The 26109-nt window shown below is 35.0% G+C and overlaps 1 long non-coding RNA gene and 1 pseudogene across 2 annotated transcripts in view; both read left to right on the forward strand.

Annotated features, from left to right (window-relative positions):
• LOC309632643 (akirin-1 pseudogene) overlaps positions 1-24188 on the forward strand; it is a 30248-nt pseudogene extending 6060 nt beyond the window's left edge. The window contains exon 2 of the transcript in view: positions 12598-24188. The product of the transcript in view is annotated as an akirin-1 pseudogene (transcript). The remainder of the gene's footprint in view (positions 1-12597) is intronic.
• The window catches only part of LOC309632549, a 428412-nt gene that overhangs the window by 136563 nt on the left and 265740 nt on the right, over positions 1-26109 (forward strand). The window lies entirely within an intron of this gene.

Here is a 26109-nt window from a genome sequence, read left to right on the forward strand (position 1 = left end):
CTTATTGTGGACTTAGTGGTTAAATAGTCTTTAGCAGAAAGTTAAGGTGCAGTTTCTGGGTCAGTCGTTCTAGTTAAAGTATCTCTTTTCCCTTGATTTTCACAGAAGGACCCGCTCTGAATGATGTTTTTAAAAACTATTGGGAAAAATTTCGCTGAGAAATTAAGAGATAAGCAAAATAAGCATCCTATTAAAAAGTAATTTCAGATGACTAGAAGCAAAATATACAACGACGAGGATGTGAAAAACGAAAGAGCGTTCTTTCATGCCTATCATGAACATTTTAAGTTAAATGCTTTTTTAAAAAAAATTTAATTGTACTGTCAACAATAAGGACCTTCTCAAGAGCATATTAATCAAAACATGGGGACCTAGTGCACTCATTAAAATGTTTCATTATTCAGACAACGTGTGTCACCTATTGATTATTATCAGTTACAATTCCTAACACAAAACTTAGTCACATTTAAAAATCAGGTTTAGCAAAGTCATTTTTGGTAATAATGTCCTTATAAAAGTATTTCAAAATCATAAATTTTATACATATATATATCCCTTCAATGGTATTATTTGCCTGAACTCAAATTATCAAGTGGATGTAACCAAACTAGCATGGGACACAACCAAATTCTACTTGCTCCTTACAGAGAGGCGAATCATACCGCTGGGATCTGTGATGCTGGAGACCATATTCTCCACTGATACAATTTTCCCCCAAATATCCATTCTTTTCCTCGGAATATCCCGCCATATTCTTTCATCATGAGTTATTAAAAGAAACCCCTCTGAGGAAACAGCAGTACCTATCAGATCACTGATGTGACGGCTTGAGCAGAGTGACAGATGGCACATGTGCTTTACACATTCTAAGAGTAACATAATTATAATCGATGATTGTCCTATCTTCCACATTTCCCCCAGGGAATACTTCTTTCCTTGTTTGACTTCTTTTCTTGTTTGCTCAGCCTCTCTCTGGAATTTTTACTTTTTCAATTCCCTGACTTCATATTGTTCCTTAATTCCATACCCCTTGTTCTTCTGCCTCCTTAGGAGTCCAGTCTAAAGCAAGCATATTAGAACGGGAAATTTAAATACAATGGCATTAGAAGATAACTAAATAAATGAATATAGCCTTTTCAAATGACAGGATTCTTGACTGAGAAACATTCTAAGATAAAATGCAGCTTACTAATTACCATAATTATGTTGTTTATATACATTAATATATGTATACAATGCGTGCAAGACTTTACTTGAACTAGCGTTCACTGTAAGCAAATATTAGCCAACACTTATTTTAAAAAGAGCTATATTAAAATTTAAAATGAAAATTAATACAAAACAGAAATAGAAAGAGACTCAGAAAAGGAAGAGAAAGAATGTGGATGGCATTTATAGAGAAAACAGTATCACTGAAATGGTTACTATATTGTATCATTTTGAAATCATAGTAGAAGATGCCGCTGATGACTCCACCCCCACAAGTCTGGGAAACAGAAATATCACAGATGTTTTTCAAGTAAATTGATGAAACACTGAAGCTTCTGAAAATTTCTGGATAGGAATGGTTTGTGGAAGTGGTTGCTCTCACCCTTTCCCCACCACTCTCAACACACACATCCACACACATATATACAACATGAAGTGTCATCATACCATTATTACAGCATATCAAGAAGCCGCTCTATGTTTGTTAGCTTAAACAAATGTATCATTGAACTCATCATTTTTATTATAAAATAATTCATCTCTCTTCATAGAGTTTCTACAGACGTCCATGAAATTTCTATGCCAAGAACTCAAGAATTTAATAGGCAACTCACTGATAAAAAAAAAATGAAAAGAGAAGATAAACTTTTTTTTGAGAAGCATAAAAAAGTACTAGTCTAAATTAATAGAGAAATTTCTACCTGCTGTGATCAGATTCATCTATTTAAATATTACTTAAGAATTCATTTTTAGGGCTTCCCTGGTGGCACAGTGGTTGGGAGTCTGCCTGCTAATGCAGGGGACGCGGGTTCGAGCCCTGGTCTGGGAGGATCCCACATGCCGCAGAGCAGCTAGGCCCGTGAGCCACAACTACTGAGCCTGCGCGTCTGGAGCCTGTGCTCTGCAACAAGAGAGGCCACGATAGTGAGAGGCCCGGGCACCGCGATGAAGAGTGGCCCCCGCTTGCCACAACTGGAGAGAGCCCTCGCGCAGAAACGAAGACCCAACACAGCCATAAATAAATAAATAAGAATTTTTTAAAAAAAGAATTCATTTTTAAATTTCTATTATCAGGATTAGTTCCATTATGTAAACGCATAGTTCTTCTAAGAAAAGGTTTGACATTAGTGTATACAGTTCACAAAAGTGTTTGCTAATGATTCAGAATTTGCATGTAAATATGCATAGTGTTACAATGCTTGGGGAAAGGAAAAGGTGAAAATAAGAATACAGCTACCAGGGACTCCCCTGGTGGCGCAGTGGTTAAGAATCCGCCTGCCAGTGTAGGGGACACAGGTTCGAACCCTGGTCCGGGAAGATCCCACATGCCGTGGAGCAACTAAGACCATGCACCACAACTACTGAGCCTGTGCTCTAGAGTCCACAAGACACAACTACTGAGCCCGCGTGCCACAACTACTGAAGCCCACACACCTAGAGCCCATGCTCTGCAACAAAGAGAAGCCACCACAATGAGAAGCCCGCACACAAGGAAGAGTAGCCCCCGCTCACCGCAACTAAAGAAAGCACACGTGCAGCAATGAAAACCCAACGCAGCCAAAATTAATTAATTAATCAATCAGTTAATTAAAAATAATACAACTACACATATTCTACTTGATATAAATCTCTGTCGATTCAACACTGTCTTATCAACTGATAGATGATAATGCCTTTGAACATATAGGCAATTGAGGGGAGCACACTGCAGAAAGTTAAAAATTGGTCTAATCCTAATTATTTTGATAGTTCAGTTGTAACCAATGCTATGCAGATTCCAGACAAGCACATGAAAATGAAGTGATGTGGAATATGTAGATAAACTGTCATGAAAAACCCATTAGGGGAAAAAAAATAAGATTACAGTCTCACCAAACACTGGCCCAAAAGGAGGGAATTTAAAAGAAGCTATAAACCTCCAAGTATTTAGACAAGTTATAAGTAAAAGTTTATGGTATGTTGGGTGAGTATCAAATAGGGATCACCACAGTAAGCAAGTTGTCCATTTAGCACAGAACTCTGAAGTCATGAAAAATGGATATTGTGTACTATCATTCCTGGTTGAAATTATTCCTGATAATCTGGAAGGTGAAATGAGTTTTTTTCAATTAGAATTTGTTGAAGCACATTTGATTGTGACAGATAAACTAGTATCTTTTCTTTTAATCTTTCAGCTGAACTCAAAATTCATCCACTTGAAAATTATCTTCCACTAAAAATCTATGCCTCTTCCTCCATCTTTCTATCCACCTCTAATGTTCTCCACGTCAGATTTCAGCACTATCTTCAGACAAGTTACTGTAACCCCACACCACTCTCTTTTAACAAGCTCTGCTCTGTCTTACCTATCTATACCAAATGTTTGAGGTTCTTCTGTAGGTTTATATTCTAGTAATTAGAGAAGAATATTAAAGATTGAGCATCTAAAAAAGTTATACAGTTGCTAAAAATAATAAAGTTCATAAATGAAGTTAGCTCATTATTTCCTTCCTTCTCCAACAGCATCTTAATTTACTTTGGAGCTACTCCTACATAGCACGTTTCTCTGTCTTCACTCACAGATGTTGCATAGTTTTCCCTACATTTGTAGGTTCTCACCCACTTCTCATATTCTCTCTCTTTCAGAACCAGTTCACACTGAGGTTTATTAATAATTGTCATAGATATAAAGTATAAAAGGCCTCAACTGAATTTCAGCATCACCTTTTTGCAAGAAGGACAGACATCTGAGGTCATTCCAGCAGAGATCTTAATTTACTTCATAAAGAAGAGTAGAACAACTGTCCTCTGGCATAATATTGTAATCTAATCACTGGAAATTCTGTTTTCCTCAGTTTCATCCAAAAGACCATTTAACAAACCTGAGTTTAGCTCACTTTTTTAAAATATGGAAAGGAACAAATATAAAGTTGGAAGCAACAAAACTATAAGCATTGTTAACTTATAAACTTCAAATGAAAAAAAGAATGTAAAAATATTTCAGTTCTGAAATATTTCACATTCAAAAAGCAATATATATTTCTATCATAATTAATATTTTTATCGTTGAAATTTTTAGACTTTAAAAAATCAGATATTCCAGTATAGTTTAATTGTCATTGTTTTTGATTATAACTAGATATTAATCACTATAAAGTCTTCAAATTTTTCCATTTAGTGGTGTCATTTTAGATTACTAAGTTAAAGTGGCTCTTTTACATGAAATCCTTAAGAGAGGAGATTATTAAAATATGGGTTAACTCATGTTCTTCATAAGTCTAAGAAGCAAGCAGAAAGAAGAGCAGGATAAAGTACACTTACAACATGAAAGAGCTGGAAATTATGAAGTGACTTGTAAGGGATTTTAAATCATACTATAAAAGGGACCCTTGAGTTAAGGAAAAAATTCAAATTAGTTATCCTATTAGAGACACAGTACAGGAAAAAATTGCAGATAGGGCAAATATTTTATTCATAACATGCTAACTAAAATTTTAAAAGCTGAAGTAATATCTTATACATATGCCTCAAAGATAAATATTAATGAATAAAAGAAATGTCCATACTGGTGAATGGGAAAAAAATCTATAGTAGCAAATCAGCCTTTGGGGTTTTTTTTGTTTGTTTCCTTTTCTTTTGTCTGCTATGTGATTTCAATAAAATTAAAACTCTTTGAGCATTTTTCCTATGCTCATATTTTATGACAATGTCTAAGTGAAGCGCAGCTGGCATGCTCCAAGCTCCCAGCCACCACTGATCACACCAATGGATCTAAACAGTCTTTCCTCTTCTCACACATGAGTAGAATCTCACTCTTTAGTGGACCAATACAACAACTGATTAATACATTTCTAATGAAATTTATATACCATTTTTATGTATTTATCTCATATCCTATCCCTGTGTATTCCCTACTGCCAAGAACAATAAGTTTAATTTAGTAACACTAAACTCAAGTAAATTAGTATGTCTAATTGACTCTAAGTTCTGATTTATAAAAAAAGCCTCTTCACTAACTGAATGTGTTTGTGTGTAGAACTTTTTGGGACCTTGTGCAAACTAAAGTCACAATGATATTTCCTATTACATATTCCTGAAAGGAAGCAACCTCAGTGATAAGAACAGAAGGGTCTAGCATAATGTTTGAGCAATGCAAATGAAAAAAAGTCAGTGTCACAATCCCTAAGTATTTATAACTTTGTGTGGAAATTATATTACTGTTAAGAAAACATTTTAAAATACACTGCCTGGTATCAAAGTATGTTTGATTAAAAGTGTTCATATTTTAGACTCAGAATGATGGACTCAAAAAGCATTTTATGAAGCACAATTTTTTTTTATTTAAAAGAATAAGTAAAACATAAAAGTTTAAGATATATGTTTGTTACCACACTGCTGCTTTTTATAGGGGATGAGTTGTGAGCTATTTGGATTAAGCTATGGAATGAATTAAAATTTAAAATGTCATTTTCAACCAATATCTTATTTATCTTTACAGTCCTTCTTGCCCAGTACATAGCATAGTGTTTCTTTTCTTTTTTTTTTTTTTTGCCATAATTGGTACCTCTAAATATTTTAAAATTAAAATCTGTTTAGGGAGTAAGAAAAGTTCATTTATTATAAATGATCAGAGATGGAGAAGTTTTAAAGATAGCTCTGTATCTATGTGACTGGGAAACAGAATCATCTGAAAAAAATAAACAAAAAAGTTTCTGGTGGACTGATTATTGACTGAAAGGCAACTTTATGTACTCTGCTCTGTGACTCCAGGGTTGAGAATTTGCAAACTGTATTTCCCAAATTCTCTGAAAATAGGAACCACTAGAAGGTATGTTGACTTTCTCCCCATGGTTTAAGATGCTCAACAAAACTGTTTATATTCCATCCCACTTAGAGAAAAAAACTTCCTTTTAGGGATGTCAACTAAATATTCTGCCTATTTTTGAACTTTATATAAATGTTTTATGGTTTGCTTCTTTAGCTCAACATTATGTTTGAATTATTCACCTATCTTGTTTTACACATAGCACTAGATTATTACTTTTCACATCTTTAAAAGATGTCATTATATAAATACATCACTAGTTTTTTTATTCAATGTAATGTTGATAGTCATTTGGGTTGTCACCAGTATTAAAGTATTCCAAACGTTACGTCTATGACCATTTGTGTTCACTGTTTAGCAGACTCTTCTACAAAGTGATTGTACAAATTTGCACACCAACTCAGCAACATATGAATATTCTAATAGCTCTATATCCTCTATAAGACTTTTTAAATGTTGGTCAAATTTGTAAGTGTGTAGAGTTATCATATGATAGTTTTAATCTGCATTTCCAAAAATATTAGTAAGATTGAGAACTTTTTAATCATCTATAAGAAGTAAGTTGCAAGTTCAAGGGGACTAAATACATTAAACATGTTTAAAATTCTTGAGCTGCCCAGGAAGAGATAAAAGTACTAACTCACATATGAAAATTCAAGAATGCATACTGTAATTTGTACATATAGTAAAAGCACATACAATTACTTGGCTGCTAGAAGAAAAATAGAATAATAAAAATAATCAATTCGAAATACGTTAAGAAAGGTGAGAAAAAGGAACACAGCACAGGTGGGAAAAATTCAAAAAATTGTACAATGGCAAATTTAGATATTAAATACCAATTATTCTACTAAATATAAAATTCTATATATTCTAATTAAAATGCAAACATGTTAATAAAAATTTATTAACAATTAATGAAAAATAGTTTCCACAAGACATATAAAATGCATGGATTTAAAATTTGAGAATAAAAAGATAGAAAAACATATACCAGGTATAAACTAACCAAATGAAAGCTGAAATAGCTATATTAGTATCAGTGAAAAATAATTTCAAGTAACAGTGTAATAATATAAAGTCCTAAAAATAAATTTTATAATATAAAAATTTAGGGCTTCCCTGGTGGTGCAGTGGTTGAGAATCTGCCTGCCAATGCAGGGGACACGGGTTCGAGCCCTGGTCTGGGAAGATCCCACATGCCGCGGAGCAACTAAGCCCGTGAGCCACAACTACTGAGCCTGCGCGTCTGGAGCTTGTGCTCCTCAACAAGAGAGGCCGTGACAGTGAGAGGCCTGCGCACCGTGATGAAGAGCGGCCCCCGCTTGCCGCAACTAGAGAAAGCCCTCGCACAGAAACGAAGACCCAACACAGCCAAAAATAAATAAATAAATAAATAAAAATTTAAAAAAAAATTTAATTCACCAAATATATGTAATATCCATAAATTTATATGCAACTAATAGCAAAGCCTCAAAACATATAAAGTAACAAAATAGAACTTTAAAAAATGGCATAAATAATTCCACAATTACACAAGATATTTTTAACCCATGTTTCTCAATAATTGAAAGGATAACCAGACAAATAGTAGTAAACATATAAAAGATTTGAAAAGTACTATTAACAAACTTCATCTAATCGACATAATATAGAACACTATTGGTAACAACTGAAGAACAAAATTTTTTGCAGAACAGAAATTCTTGCCAAACAAAATTCTCAAGTGAACATTAAATACTGATCAGATCTGAGCATATGCCTCACCAAAACCAAGTATCAATAAAAACTAAAGTACTGAAATCATCTGGAATATGTTCTCTGGCCAAGTGCAAAGTTAGATAACTTTTAATTCCTCATAAGTTTGGATATTAAGAAATGCACTTCTAAGTAATCAACTGGGTCAAAGAAAACATGACAAGAAAGAATTAGGAAATAATTTAAGTCACATTTTACCATTTTCCAATGTATGCAGGTGTGTGAAAAAATAGGGTATTAGATTAAAACAATTAAAACAACCATAATAAATATGTTTGGACCCTTAGGGAATTAAAAAAATAATATTATATTCAACAATACTATTATGTAAATAAATTTTAAAAATTATTTCATGGATATGATGATGTTTCAGTTAAATAGGAAAATATTCTTATTATTAGAGGAACATAGCTTTAATTTTTTTCAGAGGGTACTGTCATAAAATTTAAAATTATTTTCAAATAGTTCAGAAAATAATAGACCTATCTACTGATGAGAAAGAGAGGACAAATAAGACAAAAAGTTAACAATTTGTAAAAGGATACCTCTACTTCTTGTATTATTCTTTTTGTTTGCCTCCATCTTCACAATTTTTCTTTTTTTCTTAAAGATTTTCTTTTTGATGTGGACCATTTTTAAAGTCTTTATTGAATTTGTTACAATATTGCTTCTGTTTTATGTTTTGGTTTTTTGACCTTGAAGCATGTGGGATCTCAGCTTCCCAACCAGGGATCAAACCTGCACCCCCTGCATTGGAAGGCAAAGTCTTAACCACTGGACTGCCAGGGAAGTCCCCACAATTTTTCAAGTAAAATTTTAGTGAAATTTTTGAGGGATAAAGCTCAGGCTGTGGTCAGAGGCAAATTTATAACCTTCAAATAGAACTAGTGATGAAGAATAAAATGTAAAAATCTCAAGAATCTAACCAAGAAGTTAGAGAAAGAAAAGCAAATTATACATAAGACACAAGCAGAGATGAATAACTTAGAAAGCAAATATCCAAGAGAGGGTATAAACAAAGTCAAAATATGATTCTCTGAAAAGATTAATAAAACTGAAAAACCTCTGACAATATAAATAATATAAATGTAAAATGTAAATGTAAAACATAAAAAACCACCTTAGGAATAAAAAAGGTATAACTGTACATTCTACAAATATTAAAAACTAATTATTAAGGATAATTACAGATATTAATTCTACAGATATTAAAAAGTAATACTGTTATGGATTGAACTGTGTCCCCCAAACTTGATATGTTGAAGTCCTCTTTGCAGGTATAGTCAAGTTAAGATGAGGTTATTGGGGAGAGACCTAATAGAGTATGACTGGTGTCCTAATATAAGGGGAAGTTTGGACATAGAGACAGACATTCACAGAGGGAAAATAATGTGAAGAAACAGAGGGAATGCCACTTACAAGGAAAAACTGAGCTATCAGAAGCTACTAGAGAGGCATGAAACAGATTTTTTTCTTACAGCCTTCAGGAGAAGCCGATCCTGATAATGCCTTGATTTCAGACTCCTAGCATCCAGAACTGAGAAAATAAATTTCTAAGACACCAAGTTTGCAGTACTTTGTTATAGCATCCCTAGCAAACTAATACAGGTTGTATAAACATATTTTGCCAATAAATTTAAAATGTTGATAAAGTTGACAAATTCCAAGAAAGAAACAATAAAAATTAAAACAAAAATAAATATAAAATTAGAATAGTTTAATAATTTTAAGGAAGTGAAACCCAAAAATAAAACCTTCCCACAGAGACATTTCAGGGCTTAATCAGTAGATGGATTCAGTAATAAATCCCAGGAAATATTTCTGGAAAAAAACTATACAAATTTTTGGTTTTCAAATGTGATATGTTTTTTGCTCCCTAATATGTTGATATTGTGAATTACATCATTTGTTTTTCAAATGTATATCAGGCTTGAATTACCAGGATATATCCCTCTTTGTCATGATATATTATCCTTTTATATATTGCCGGATTTGATTTGCTAATATTGCGCAAAGGATTTTCTACATCTAAGTTTGTGAGGGACATTGTTCTATTAATCTTTCTTTGTAATGTCTTTGTTTGGTTTGGGTTTTGGCCTGATAAAAATGAATTGCAAAATGTTTTCTCTCTTCCTTTTCTTGGAAAAGTTAATGTAGAAATAGTAATATTTCTTTTTTGAATGTTAATTAGAATTTTCCAGTGAAGCCATTTGGTCCTGGAGATTTATTTCTTGAAAAATTTTATTTATTAATTTGGTTTCTTTAATAGACATACAATAATTCACATTATTTAATCTTGAGTAAGGTTGGTTTGTGTCTTTTAAGGAATTTGTCCATTTCATCTAAATTGTTAAATTTATGAGCATAAAGTTGGCTATAATATTTTCTTATCTTTTTAACATCTGTAGGATCTATAATAATATCCTTTTTTCATTTCTCATTTAATAATTTGTGCCTTCTCTTTTTTTCATGGTTATTCTTTCTAGAATTTTATTAATTTTTAATATTTTCAAAGAACCAGCTTTTGTTTTTTTTTAAATATCTTTTTTTTTTCTGTCTTCAATTTCATTAATTTTTATTTTGTTATTTCTTTCCTTCAGCTTGCTTTAGGATTAATTTTTACCTTCATTCTTCTCACTCTCCAAAATGGTGGCCCCATCTTCCTTTCATGTGCTACTGTAGGTAAGGCAAGATTCAAATAACATCTTCTCTTATAAGAACCTGTATTTTCTTATACATCAGGGTAGTTGCCTGCCTAAGACCTCAGTTTTCTGATGGGTTCTAAAGTAATGACTTTGTAGATTATCTGGAGTGATGATGCTCTTTCCAGCTTTCTACATCCTGGGAAAAAGTCAGAAACTCTTTTAAAAAGTATTGTTCTCACTCCTTTTCAAATTAGATAATTTCTATTCATCTATCTTCAGGTTCACTGACACTTTTCTTTGTTACCTCTATTCTTCCATTAAGTTCATCCAGGGAATTTTGAAAATTTTAAATATTATTATATTTTTAAATTCTAAAATGTCCATTTGTTTCTTCTTTATAATTTCTACTTTTCAGCTGAGATTTCCTATCCTTTAATTTATCACAAGCACATGCCATATTAAGCACAGTTAATTTATATTCTTTTATGATAATTCCACCATTTGGGATATCGCAGTTGATTTTCTTCTCCTTTGAGAATAATACCATTTTCCTGGTTCTTCTTATGTTAATTAATTTGGAATTTATCTTGGACATTGTGAAAATTGTGTGGTGGAGAATCTTGATTTTGTTATATTCTTCTGACAAGCTTTGATCTATTTTTTAGCAAGCAATTACCTTGATTAGGCTCCAATTGCAATCTCTGTCTCACTTGAAAATAGGTAGCAACTCAATTTTAAGTATAATTTTTTTTTTTTTTTACCTTTTAGCCAGGATGCCTGCATGTGCTATTTTTAGACCAGGTAGAGACTTAGGTAGTGATTGTACACAGAACACAGGGTTCTCCTTCTATACTCTCTCCTTTCCAGGACACTCTTCTCATTCTCCAGCACAGGCAATGCACTTTTTATTACAAGTTCAGCTGTCTTTCTCTGTGCTGTGAACATGGCCCACCCTCAGGCCAAATCCACAAAAATGGACTAACCTACGTCAGGACTTTTCTTCAAGTATCAACTTCCCTCCAAAATCCGCCTTTTTTTGTTCACTCTCTGGAGCCCTCAGAGTGGTTGGTTTTTTGTATTAGTCCAGAGTTGATTCATATCATTTTGGAACAATTAGAATGGTAGAGGTTTACTCTGACAAATGGTCAGAGAACTCCACAAATTCTCTTTTTAATGCAATCTTCTATTTAGTCCATTAATGCATTCTAAAATTTGATGATAATCTCTTTCATTTCCAAATCTTTTGTTGCTTTTTCTTGTTATTCTTGTTGTTCTTGTTATTCTTTTATGATTGGGCTGATAATTTTTGATGGTTTCTTATTCCTTTTTATGTTTATGGTTTATGGTTTTTAAATCTATATTTTATTTCTTGAAGCAATTTTAAAACAATTATTTTATATTTTGTATTAAGTAATTCCAATATCAAGAGTTCTTAGAAATATATGTATGCTGTTTTGTTAATTTTGTTCACTCTTACTCATAGGGGCTTTATTCCTTGTACATTTGGTTAACTTTATTATGTGCTCATATTAGGCTTTTTAAAGGGAGATCATTTGCATTTGTTTCTGTCGCATGTCTTCCAGTTTTATAAACTCAGGGCCACTTCAGTTTTTCAGCTTAGGATTCTCTGGACCTTGAAATTAGAGTAAATTTAATTTACAATTAATGTAAGGAAGTCCTATGGTTACAAATTCTCAGAGTTTTTTATTTTCCCATTCTGAATCTGCGTAAAATAGACAAGTTATCTTGTCATTTTCCTTTGCTGGCAAGTTAGATTTTCTATCACCCTTTCATTGGCATTACAGCCATTTGAGAGTTCTTGCTTTATATGTGGGTCTCGATTCCAACTCGTCACTTTGTAAGAGTCCCAGACATTGTATTAATTTCACCAAAGAGTCTATAAAAATCAAGTCTAGTTCTTAGCAAAAGTAAATGTCCCAAAGCAGCCACAGATTCTATGTGTCCTTACTATTTTGGTTATGTTTCTCAACTTTTTAATCTCAGCTATCAATTTTATAGCCTATTTGCATTAATTTTTCTGCACCTAAATGTTTTATGATGACAGTGTTTTTCAGAATATCTAGTCACCCACCATATTGGTAGAAAAAGAAATTCTATACTTGGCTGCCGATGCTGGAGCCGCCATTGGAGCCGGCCTGGCTTGCGAGCTCCGCTGAGGAGCGGGAGGTTGGGCCGCAGTTACAGCGGCGTCGGCTCCCGGTGCCTGGCCCTTCGGCGGCACAGCATGCGGGGCGACGTGGAAGCGGCCCATGGAGTTCGAAGCGGCGCTGCTGAGCCCCGGCTCCCCGAAGCGGCGGCGCTGCGCCCCTCTGCCGGCCGCACTCTGGGCCTCAGACCCCCGGACGCCGAGCCGCCACCGCTGCTTCAGGCGCAGCCCGCCCTGCCCGGCAGCGAGCGGCGCCTTCCAACTGCGGGGCAAATTTGTCAGAACATAAAACAAGAATATAGTCGTTATCAGAGGTGGAGACGTTTAGAAGTTGTTCTTAATCAGAGTGACTGACGCTTGTACTTAGGAAAGTCAGCCTCACTCAGCGCTCACAGCACCTAGTTCTCCAGGTTCCTCTTGGATGAAGAAGGACCAGCCCACCTTTACCCTCCGACAAGTTGGAATAATACGTGAGCGTCTCTTAAAAGACTATGAAGATAAAATTCGGGAGGAGTATGAGCAAATCCTCAATACCAAACCAGCAGAACAACATGAATCTTTTGTGAAATTCACACATGATCAGATTATGTGATGATATGGGACAAGGCCAACAAGCTACGTGTCCTGAAGCTTTCTTGCATATCTGGGTACCAGGTTTGACCTCAAGAGATGGCTGCTGTACACTTTTTGCAACTGGTTTGATATCACATTTCAGCTCCAACTTTGCATCCTGAGAACACTTAAATGTTTCTGCAGGTCCATTTTATACAACTTGAAAGACCTTAAAACTTTCCGGTTGCCACAAGCATATCTTTCTTTTCTGCTCATCCAATAAACAGCTGTGCCCTACTGTGATAGATTTTCCAAACAAAAATACCTGGAGCAGCAGTTTAGCAAAATATGCCCTCAGTGGCACTCAACAAATGGAGTTTCCCCAAGTACAGTTCTGTAAGAAGTGTGTGTGAGAGTGTGTGTATGTGTATTTTAAGTTATTATTTGTACTGTGCAAATTTTTTTGATTTTGGGGATTCTGGCTGTGAATTTGATGCACGACAATTATGGTTAAAAACATTTCCTTGGTCTACAGAAGATCATTAATGTTTTGTGACCATATAAGTTGTAACAGTGGATTGTTTTATGTGTAGGTATTATTGTTAAATACAGGGACTGTTTCCAGGCACAGAATTTGAGTCATAAGTTAGGATGGACATAAGATGTGATTATGACGACATAGCAAAGGTCTGTGGTCCTAGGTCTACAAATGCGTGATGAGGAATTAGAACAAACCCTAGACAGGCCATTTGAGACATGACTCTGCCTAGCTGTGTTAGAACATTACTTTGACTCCAAGCCTTAAAATACCCACGTGGAGTCTGTGCTCACCTCATTCACACAAGGAGCTCCCTGGACACTGAACCTCTAAGAAGGAAAGGAGTCTCCTCTGGAGCAGGAGAATCAGGGTTTGCTTGGGATCTTGACAAAGGTGAGCATGGGGCTGGGCCATGCCCTGGAGGCACTGCTACTTGGCAGGCGCCACTTCACCTTTGTATCAGTTATTAAAAATAGAATTTGGATCCTTTGGTCAGGTTCCCCCAGATTCTTTTAAGAGATGTCCAGGTTCAATTGCTTGAGTTTGTTTGGGCAACCCCCTGCCCGAAGTTGCTTACAGACTGTTCTTCATCTTATTTCCAAGGCTGAGGAACAGAAAGTAGCCTCTGTGGCTTCCCTGGTGGTGCAGTGGTTGAGGATCTGCCTGCCAATGCAGGGGACACGGGTTCGAGCCCTGGTCTGGGAAGATCCCACATGCCGCGGAGCAACTAAGCCCGTGCACCACAACTACTGAGCCTGCGCGTCTGGAGCCTGTGCCCCGCAACAAGAGAGACAGTGAAAGACCCACGCACCGCGATGAAGAGTGGCCCCCGCTTGCTGCAACTAGAGAAAGCCCTCGCACAGAAACGAAGACCCAACACAGCCAAAAATAAATAAATTAAAAAAAAAAAAAAAGAAAGTAGCCTCTGTTTTGAGCAGGTGGAAGTTAAGTACACATTTATTTTTTACTGTGACTTGTTCAAGACCATGTTTTTACAAAATCCCTTGTTTCCTTTATTATTTTTTCTGGAAAGGAAAGTTCTATTAAAATTGTTTTAGTTTGAATATAGAATAGATTTTTAATTAAGGCTTATTTTGAAAACAACTGAGTTTAATTCAAATGTATGCCAGTACCTTCCAAAGTAAGGTAATATTCAGAAACAGTTGTCCTGATCAGATGGCTTAGAGAAGTTCCTGGAATATTCACATTCGAAGATTCCTTATTAATGAATATCTTTGACTTAAATCTAGTCAAAAACTGGAACATTATTCTTTGTACATTTTTATTATATAGTGTTAACAAGCTTAGTTGCAAACAAATAAAATACTTAAGCTATTAAAAAAAATTCTATACTTAAAAGAATTCATGATTCTCTGCCTACTCTTTCAATTTAGTATTTTCCTTATTCCCTTTAAATTAATAGAAAACATTGTGAAACTAGACAAATTGGTCTTACTACAAACTCTTGCTAACTCATCAATGATTTATTCGTATCTACCTGATTGCCTTTTCTACTTTCTTTAAGTTCCCTATTCTTTTCAGCAAATACTCTAGTCTATTATTGTCTGAGGCCATTCAGTATTGTTTATTCTTCCAATTTTCCTGCCTCAAAATATCTGTATTTTGACACATTCTCTTTTCTTTACCTTCACTCTACAACATTGACACTTGTGCCCTACTTTCACCCTCCCTATCATCTTCATAACCATTATGCTTTAAAGAGTATTTTTGCCATGCTTTTGAATATTCAATATTTCCAAGGTATTTCACTATACAATATAATCCTTTTTTAAATTAATTAGTTTATTTATTTATTTATTTATTTACTTTTGGCTGTGTTGGGTCTTTGTTGCTGCGCGTGGGCTTTCTCTAGTTGTGGCGAACAGGGGGGCTACTCTTCGTTGTGGTGCGCGGGCTTCTCACTGTGGTGGCTACTCTTGCTGCAGAGCACGGGCTCTAGGCACGCGGGCTTCAGTAGTTGTGGCACGCAGGCTCAGTAGTTGTGGCTTGCGGGCTCTAGAGCACAGGCTCAGTAGTTGTGGCGCACAGGCTTAGTTGCTCCGCGGCATGTGGGATCTTCCCGGACCAGGGCTCGAACCCATGTCCCCTGCATTGGCAGGCGGATTCTTAACCACTGCGCCACCAGGGAAGTCCTACAATATAGTCTTCACTCTTCTAAATCTCTTCTTGAACTTACTACCCCTTCAAGCAATACATTCCCCTTTCTCTACTTCAAATGTTTTGAGAAAGTAGTCTTCCCTTCATAATCACCCACTTCATTTGAAATTGTATTGACACAACTTCATCAATGATTCACTCCATCCAAGTCCTTTGGCCTTTTTCTCATATCCTTAGTCTTGCTGTAAATTATCGTACATAAACCTCATGTCACTAACTCTTCTACATTTTAGAAATCTCCATACTAATCTAGTTTCTCATTCTTGACCTTATCTAAAGTGTAGGCATTTCTCAAGTTTCCAGGTTTTTTTGTCAAGCCCCTATCCCCATAACTGTCTATACTACATCACTTATCGATCTCTTATCATCCCATACTTCAAGGTATTACCTCCATGAAATCAATTTCTAAATTTACAGCCCAAGGTGCCCCCTTTTCTGGTAGTCATTTAAGCAGAAACTGCCTAAGACATTCTTTATTTCTCCCTCTTTTAACATTGCCATCCGAGCAGTTGCCCCACTGAGACAATTCTACTTACACAAAACATTTTTCATTCCTACTGTCATCACTTTACACCACAATCACATCACCTAAAATCAGTCTCTCGTCTACTTCACTCTCTTCCCTCAATCCATTCTGCATATTAAACCTGAGTTAACTTTTCAAGGATATAGTGCTGATGTCACCATCATCATGCTCAGAAAAATTCTTGCATTGTTCCCAAAGTAGAAAAACTGATTGGCATCAGGGAATTCCATAATCTGAGCCCCATTTATCTCAAAAACAGTTTGTACTGATTCACTTTAGGCACTCTGGGCACCAATCAATCTAGACTCACCATTTGATCATAATATGTTTGTCAAGACTCTGATTTCAAGGAACAAAAACCCACTCAAGTAGTTCAAATAAAGGAGCATCTATTGAAAGGGCATAGTGTCTTTAAATAGCACCAGAACAGAGTTAAATCACATGAAACCTGGAGATGAGACTTGGGAAACTACTCAGGATTGAGGCAACCTCTTGAAACTTTCTTTGCTTCTCAGCAGCAAATATACCAAACATAGCTTTCACTCTCCTGACTCCACATGATATTTTTATGAACTCATCTCTATCATCCTACCTCAGTACCTTTGTTTCTTAGTTTTAAGTTCTGCAGGACAGACTCCAGTTGGCAATTGGCCAGCCAGCAGCATGACTCTAGATAGGTACTATGTCCAGAGAAGGAGTCTTAAACTGTTCAGGCAATCAAAAATAAGTTAATTCAAGAACATACACTGTGTTTCCTGTTCCTGAGCTATTTTTTATATATGCCTTCTACTTGTGACTCTATGTACTCCCCCCAACCCCATCTTTCCAAATACCCAAAATTACTCATCCTCCAAGACTTCACACAAATACTACATCCTCCTTGAAGTTTTTCCTGATTTCTCAACTGAAAGTAATCGCTCCCTCCTCTGAACTCCCATAGCTCTTCCTCTGACTCTCTGTTGTGGCAAGTCTCATCTCCCAAATTCAGCTGAAAGGAGAAGCTATAGTATTCCCCAACGATGCTTAGATCAATACAAGAAACACAGTAACCACTCGATAAGTGTTTGCTGAACAGCAAAGAGTATTCTAAAGGATAATTAAAGGCAAGAAGTACTTCTAAACCTTAAACTGAAGTCTTTTTCAGAAAGTAGGTCATGTACTGTCATAAATATTCTTACAAGAGAGGAAATATTGATGGACATTAGAACATACCCAAAACCAATTCAATCTTAGTTAAAAGAAGATGAGACTGCATTTATGTCCTAGGTGGGAGACCCAAATGATAGATTTATTTTTAAGAAGAAAAACAAGAACAAACAAACAAAAAACTATCCAAACATTCAATAAGAATTCGCTGTATACTTAGAGGACACTACTCTTGTGTTGACACCTTACTTGTGGTAGTAACATTCTTTGTTTCCCAGCAACAAGCCTATCATTAGTTAACCATTCTATTACCTTCCCCTAAATAGAACAGTTGTTAAACTCTGTTGGATTGCTAATCAGTATATTATCTTCTTCAGAGAGGCAAACTGAAGCAACAAGACGTATATTGCAATTCTTTAGTCTCCGCTAGTCATTTAAACTCTAAAGTATACACTTACTACTCACATTATCTAAGGAGAGAGATCCTGTGCTAGCTAGGGACTGCAATATATCATTAAGCAAAGGCTATGGAGCTACTAAAGCATCTCTGTACCAAAATGCTAAGATTCATTAAAATATTAAAGTATTAGCTATTATTGCACATGAGAATGGGGATAGAAAACCTCTCTGCTTCAGAAGAGTTGCTCAGTTCCTCTATAGGCTAAGAGTTTGGTGGAGTATTCTGTTAGCTTTTAGGATTAATATTTCAACATGACTTGATCTCTGCAAAGTTCATTCTGCTCATTCTGCTATTTTTACTCAATATTTTACCTCCTTATCCAGGTCCCTCTCTGGCTTATTAAAGCAGTTCATCTTTCTCACATATTTTGAATGATAATTTTGAACTGTACAAAATGAAATGTATTTCTGGTTTCTGTACTCAAGGGCTTTAACTGTGAGACATCTTCTCTATGATTCTTAGGTAAATAAAGATAAATAACCTCTCAGGGCATCATTCATTTATAAATTATAGTAGCCCTTCTGTTTCTAGGAATCCTCAAATAAATTGATATTGATGTCTATTCTTGCAATACTTCTGCTGCATATTTGTGTTTCCCTATCCAGACTAGAGTACTGTTTAGCATTATTATTTAAGGTGTTTGTATTTTGCCTAGCCAATATTTCATCATGGGATCCTTTTAATTGGATTTGTCCTAGGCTTATTGAATAAAATTCCAATGTAATTTTTCTTTGATTTTTTTTCCCCCCGAAGTAAATGTTTTGATTATAGTCAATGATGTCACCAAAGAATGACTTTAACCCCATAAACATCCATCAGCCTCTCCAAAGTTCCCTCTCCCAAAATAAGTATACAATATAAGTATAAATGACAGTTTTACTATGCAGATGCAGCTTCCAGAAACAACTCCTCAGGATGCGCCCTTTCCAACTAGATTATCCTTATCCCCTTCATACATATGCATCCTCTTCTAATACAGCTTTATACGCACTCTTTCTTTTGAAGAATATGAAGAGACAGCATTTTATCCAAGTTCATGCCTATCCTTTAGCATCACTCAGTGTCAAGCACCTATACCAGATACTCAATAACTGTATGTTTAACAAAATTATTTTTGGAGTTCATTTTTCCCCCCTGGGCTGAAAAATTTCGTATATGGAATGGTCCATGTATATGTTGTCAATCTGACCACTGAATTGTACAATTAGATGTAATTACAATTTGATTCTATTAAAATTTGATGTAATTAAACATAGAACAAAATTTTAAACTTTTCCTTTAAAATAATGCTGAAATTAATTGTTTTCCCTAAGTGTAGCATACATAGGACTTGGCCAGATGTAACATCTTTTCCACCATTAATATGCAAAGGTACTAGTGAATCTTTAAGAAATGTAAAAAAGCATATCTTGCTTCAGGATTAATTTAATTACATTGCTTCTAGTGACTTGGTGTTATTAGTCCTTTAATTTTTCAGGTTAGGTCATGATATAAACCTAAATGAATGCCAAACAGAACCTTAGGATCCTGAAAATTCCCCTCAAAAAATAAGACTTCCATTGTCATTGGTTGACCCTCTTGTTACATGTATAATACCCTGTTTCTTCCTGCCTGCAGTGCTCTCTGCTTGCCCTTTTCTTTGTGAGGAATAATTTAGCCATCCCATTCTTAAATAGTTTGAGACCCTGTTTAAAGAAGACCTACCCTAATGAGCTTTTCTTAACTCATTATTTTCATCTTCCCTTGTCTTACCGTCACCAATTTGTGACAACATATATATTTTATTAAAGTTGTTTTAGATATCTGTCTCATTAAACCAGGAACTTATTGGGGTTAGTGACTTAGTTTTATTTTCTTTGTATTCCGAAAGCCTTGACTAATGGCTGGACAACAAAATGAACTCAATAAATCTATGCTGTAGGCATATCATTTTACATGTGTGAATATTTTAGAAGGTTGAGCTAATACTATGTCTATATTTAAAGCATATGCATATATTATAACAGTGATCTTTTCAAATGTCATTTTAGAAGCACCATGACAATAAGTGTCAATGGTGAATTGCTAGTTCAGGAGTAATTTCTGATTTAAAAATAAGATCACTCATCCTTGTCATCATTGTAAGGTAATTAATGTAAATTTCATTTGCATATTCTTGGCTCATTTCTTTTCACTCTTTAATCTTGTAATCACTCCTAGTAATACTCTGAAAAGGTGACCTTAGGAAGCAATTAACATATTTGTTTAGAATAACAGAATAATTGCTTGTTTATTAGTGTAGTGTTTGAACAAATAAACAATAGATTAACTGAGGAAGAATGGTTCTCAAACTAGAAAACTGGTGGACAATGCTAATACATGTCATCTTTTTAAAGAACAGGTAATGAATTTATTAAAATACTAAAGGAATATAAGCTTTTGGTAGAAACTGACAAATATTTAATGATTAGACTTCAATACAGCATTTCTTTATCAACTTTTGTTTCTTTATATTTTTCCCTTCATTTTCTTCCTTGATATTTGTATCATATATTTCTGAAAATACTCATTTATACCTTAGGCTCACTCCTGTGACTTTTCAATGTTTTTTGCTATAATACTTCCTGTTTCCATAGATTCTAAAGTCTCTCTTCCATCATTTTCCTCTTTCTCATTTCTTCTTGGTCTAGTTCTTATAAACTTCTTCCTCATTTTCACTTCCTATAACACTTTTCATTTTTTCTTGCATCTTCCATACCACTTGTCATATCTTCTTTTTCTCCTTTCTCTTGTATCACACTCTTCGTTGTAACTTGCAGTTATTTTCCTCTGTGTTGCATGCTTTTCTGATTCATCTGAGCCTATTATTCCTCATACTCAAAAACTCTACTTCTTTTTAGGAATGACCCTAATTCAGTTTCCCGTTCTTCAAGAGGCCACATCTAATTGCACCTGTTATTGACATCAGAAGAGATTCCTTTGCAAAGGAATCTTTCACATATTTCACAGACTTGAGTTTTTTTTCCATTTCTAGTGAAAATTCAGTTAATGAATTTAAGAAGATTCATCTGGAATTGATGATACATATCCTATCTTCAACAACCCCCATCCTATCTCAATCATTTCCATTTTAATGCCCAGAATATAACAATCCCAATTAGAAAGTTGATTTTTTTTTGTTTATTTTAAATTCAACAATAAAATACTAGTTAACACCAAACAATTAAAAACATCCCAGACATTTTTTTATTCACAGCTTATCCACTTTTATGAAAATCAAAATACTGGTATTAAAAACACATGTGGTGGGGCTTCCCTGGTGGCGCAGTGGTTGGGAATCCGCCTGCCAATGCAGGGGACACGGGTTCGAGCCCTGGTCCCGGAAGATCCCACATGCCGCGGAGCGGCTGGGCCCGTGAGCCACAATTGCTGAGCCTGCGCGTCTGGGGCCTGTGCTCCGCAACAAGAGAGGCCGCGATAGCGAGAGGCCCGCACACTGCAATGAAGAGTGGCCCCCACTTGCCACAACTGGCGAAAGCCCTCGCACAGAAACGAAGACCCAACACAGCCATAAATAAATAAAAATAAATTAAAAAAAAAAAAAAAAAACAACACATGTGGTCAGGTACACACTTCAATGTCCAAACGGATGCCACTTAATTCTTCTCAATGGGCTATAAAATGGCAATAGTTATTTTCAAAAATAGCTTACTTTAACAGAACATTTGCTATTTGCCAGGTGCTATCCTAAAAGTTTTAAATGTAGGAACTAAGTCTTCACTACAACACTATGAGGTGTATGTTATTTTTATCCTTGTTTGTACATATGAGAAAACTGGGATACAAAGAGCCTGAGTAACTTCTTCTGGGTCTCAGCCCAGGGTCATCCCAGACCCAGACAGCTTGCATTCAAGGCTGAATACATGAGATGCTCAAATACATGCCCGGCCTCCCATGTAGTCTATAGAGGTTGACAGGTACTCTTCGTTCAGTGAATACTCACTATGAGTAGACACAGTAAGTGACTAAAGTTAAGAATGTAGGTGAACATAAAGAGGCAGGATTGGTTGGTTTAGCTTTTCTCATCATGGTTCACAATGGCCAATTGTTGAATGCTGCTGAGGATCTCTCACAGTACTAGAACAAAAATATTTGCATGCTTTGTGGGAATTTGTTGACACAAATCATGTAAACACATATATAAATTAAATAATCCAAGATAATCAATACATATCTAAGTCTGAGTCATATACTGATTCAATGAAAATGTTAACAAAATTACAATTTTGCATTGATTGTAATGTTAAATGTTCGATTATATACACACATATTTACACAGAGGATTTTTCTGCATTAATATTTGTTTACATAAAGTTAAAAAAATAAATCAATTGCAAATATTTATAATTTTGTGTGTTGTTTTTTATTTTGGATTTCATGCAATTCAATGCATAGCCAATTCAAAATCAAATATATTATTCCTTATTGATGAAATATAACTGAAGATATCAAATAGAGAAGCCTGTGTTTACCACAACATATTTGTAAAACTGGTATATTTAAGTGTTTACTTATACAAATACACAGATTTTTAAATTGTTCCTTGCATGCATTATATAATCTCATTCCTATAACAACCCTTTGGGATAGGTTCTATTTTTATCACTGCTAGGAAGAATATTCACAATATTAAATAACAGCTATAGTAAGAGTATGGACCATTTAGAATGCAAGCCAACCATGATGGAGCAGAATTCTGAAGGATTCTTACTGAGTACAGTTCTGTGTTGGGGAGGACCAGGGGAGGGCATTCTTGAGGAGAACTCAGGTAGCCAGAGAAGTGGTGGGGGGAGGAGGCACTTAGAGGACTCAGGACATTAATTGTAACTGGTATGCCTCATAAAATGATTTTAATTTGTTCATAAAAACCTTGCCATTAGTTGCAAAGCTATTAAAATGTATATATTTCCATTAATTTTAATGGGAAAAATTATGATGCATTTCATCCCAACCCAAGACACTCAAACAACTTTCCAAGATAGAAAAATACGAACAATTTAAATAACACAAAATATTATTGTACTAAACAAGGAGGAAAATATGACTCAATAGTAGGTGGAGCTAAGTGGAAAAGGATACAAAGAAATCATACTGGGGAAGGAATGAAGAAATGAAGAGCCAGGTGATTGACTTTGACCCAGCTAAGCCTTTTGGGAGGTACATGGTTATTCTGCACTCAAATACAATTAAATATAGTTACAGTACAGAAAAACAACAACAATAAGAAGCACAAAATAAAAATAAAACCTGAGAGCACTTCAAAATAAATCAAATTTGTGTGGGCTCACAACAGAGAGACTGAGGTGTCAGAGAAGCATCTACCTCTTCATATCTCTCACTTGTGCTAATTATACAAAGCAAACATGCTAACACAGTGACTGGATATTATTTTATACTGTATTCTCTAACCAAAAGCTGATGTTTTTTTAAAAAATTAGTACATATGTCTTTGCCTGAAACTAATGTGTCAATATGGTAATATATTTATTTAGTAAAGTGTGGGATGGAAAAAGTATTATACTGAAATAAAGAGGTCATCTGAACAGTGGTGTAACTTTTTAAGAATCATTAAGACTCTTAAATGATTGAAGAGTTAGCAATCAATACAGCCATATGGGGCATAAAAGCTGAGTATTAGACCTGATCATTTCCATTTTCCATTGCAGCAAATGAGACTGAATTAGCCAAACCTCCGTCACAAAGGTAGTAAAATATAGAGTCAGAACTTCACCCCAATTCTGTCTCGTATCAAAGCCTATGTCCTAAATAATTGTGTTACGTATGAAGAATTTCCTTGTTGATGTCTATTGCCAACATTTGAATGATAAAAAAGAATTATACAATTTTTTATCAAAAAGTGGAGTAAGAAAATGATCAGATTTGCAAGGGTCTGCTTTGCAAATCTGATCATTTACAGGTGAAGTCAGTAGATTTTTCCTAAAATATTTCCACTGCTAAAACTCTGTTGCTAGTGACTGAAACTCTACCATCTGATAGTCTTTCAACTGGGCTTAGAAATTGTCCCTAATACAATGTATTCTGGGATAAAAGCTAAAGGAAGCTTTTATCATACATAAATACCACATGAGATTTAACTAATAAGTGTCTTTCCAGAGTAGTGCCATGGAAAGAATGCTGACGTACGGTTTTAGTTCTCTCTTGGCCACTTACTAACTGATTAGCATTGGTGATGTCACTTGACCTTTCTGAAGTGAGTTTGTTTATGTACTGGAGGTAACAATGCCTTCCTAATTACACTGCAGCTTTGCTGCAGAATATTCCATGTAATAAGGCAAGTTAATGTATTCTTAAAGCTACTTATCCCATCAACACGTAAGCTCTCAGTTCTGTTGGATGGAAAGGGGATAGATTCATATTCCACAGACAAAAGCTTTATTTGAAATAGTGAAATAAGAAGAAGCTGAAAAGGGTCTCTGGGTACCTGGTGTCAGGGTGGGGAGTGGAGAAATAGAGAGAGAGGTGCTAAAAAACAGAGAGAAGAAGGCAAACTTCATCTATTTTACAATTTTGTTTCTAGATGGCCATGAGATTTAATGTACAAGAAAACAGAAGTAAAACTAACTAAATGAAAAATAAAATGCAAGTTCTTTTTCATAACCTATCTACAGCTAAGTCTCTTGTTCCACTTACTCTGGAAATGTAAGCTCCTTTAAAATGGAAATCATTCTTGCATATTGTTTACAAATATAAATCAATTCTAACATACAGTCTAGGTTGGTTCTACAAAGAAAGAAGGGGGAAGGGAGGAAAGAAAGAAAGAGGAAAGGAGGGAAGGAAGGAAGAAAAAAAGGAGAGAGGGAGGGAAGGAAAGAGGAAAGAAGGAAGGGACAGAGGGAAGGAAAGATTTAAGTATGAATGCTATGAAATAGGCAATTTCTTGTTAAGAGTACCTCTGTGGACCCTGGCTTTAAATTTCTGCCATCACATTATTCCTCCTGTGTTATGGAATTTAACTTACCAACACTCATCCTGAATGCTGAGCCATTTAGAAATCATTCATTCATAGCTTAGAAAGCAAATAGGTCAGAATATTTTCAGAGTACAGATAAATTATGACTACCAACTTACCAAAGCCATCTCAGCTGGACTGCTGAATGGATCTAAATTAATCTCTGTCAATTTTAACCCATAGAAGATATGACCATTAGGCTTTTCTTCAATAAAAATCAGTTGCAGCAAAATAACTTTGCTTCATTAGTAAACAGTCATAACTTGAGCGCTATCTAGCTGCTAGTTAACAAGCAGTGTCTCATTCTAAAGGTACCCAGAGCACAAATCATAAAATATTGCAACTTATATTCTTCTAGTTTTATTTCAACATATAACTAAAGTTAATTTTAAGGAGACCGTATAACATAAACACAGCTATCACTGTGCTGTATTTACTATATCCAATGCTTTTACCTTTACTTTAATATCAAAAAAATTCCTTAAACTTGAGAAATGACAATCGTTTTTCTAACCATGAAATGTTAAAAATACCTCTTTTACAACTCATGATTCTAGTGAGAAATAAGAGAATATTCTATTCATTGTACTTCCCATGTGTTATTAGTAATTTATTGATCAGCCATAATTTTAAATGTCTGTAAATAGTAATACCTCTGACAACTCCCACCACTTTTTCTCTCCCAATTTGTTTAAAAAGTTTATAGATCTAAACATGAAATAATCTTTAATCTTTCTTCAAATTTCAGCCACATGAGTAGTACTCAGAGAGAGAAACTTGAGAGCACTCCTTATATCTAATAAGAAACAATATGGAAAATTGATAACTCCTACATAGCCATTGTTCCTTTAGACAGGAAGGAGACATATGTGAGAGAAAAAGAGAGAGATTTTTGTTGTCCAAAAATGCCAGTAGTATATTGTATTAGTAATGAATACATGAAAGAGTAATTGACTAAAAAGGCCAAGGCTCTGTCCCAAAAAACATCTTTACATGACCCCCAAAACTAGAGGATGCTAATGGAGGCCTGGACATCAGGATATCTATCATGTTCATACTAGCTCTTTCTTGTATCACAAGCCAATAAACCCACCAAAGCAAGCAGCCATTAATAATG

The sequence above is a fragment of the Balaenoptera borealis genome (assembly GCF_965194805.1).
Source record: "Balaenoptera borealis genome assembly, chromosome: 7".
NCBI lineage: Eukaryota > Metazoa > Chordata > Mammalia > Artiodactyla > Balaenopteridae > Balaenoptera > Balaenoptera borealis.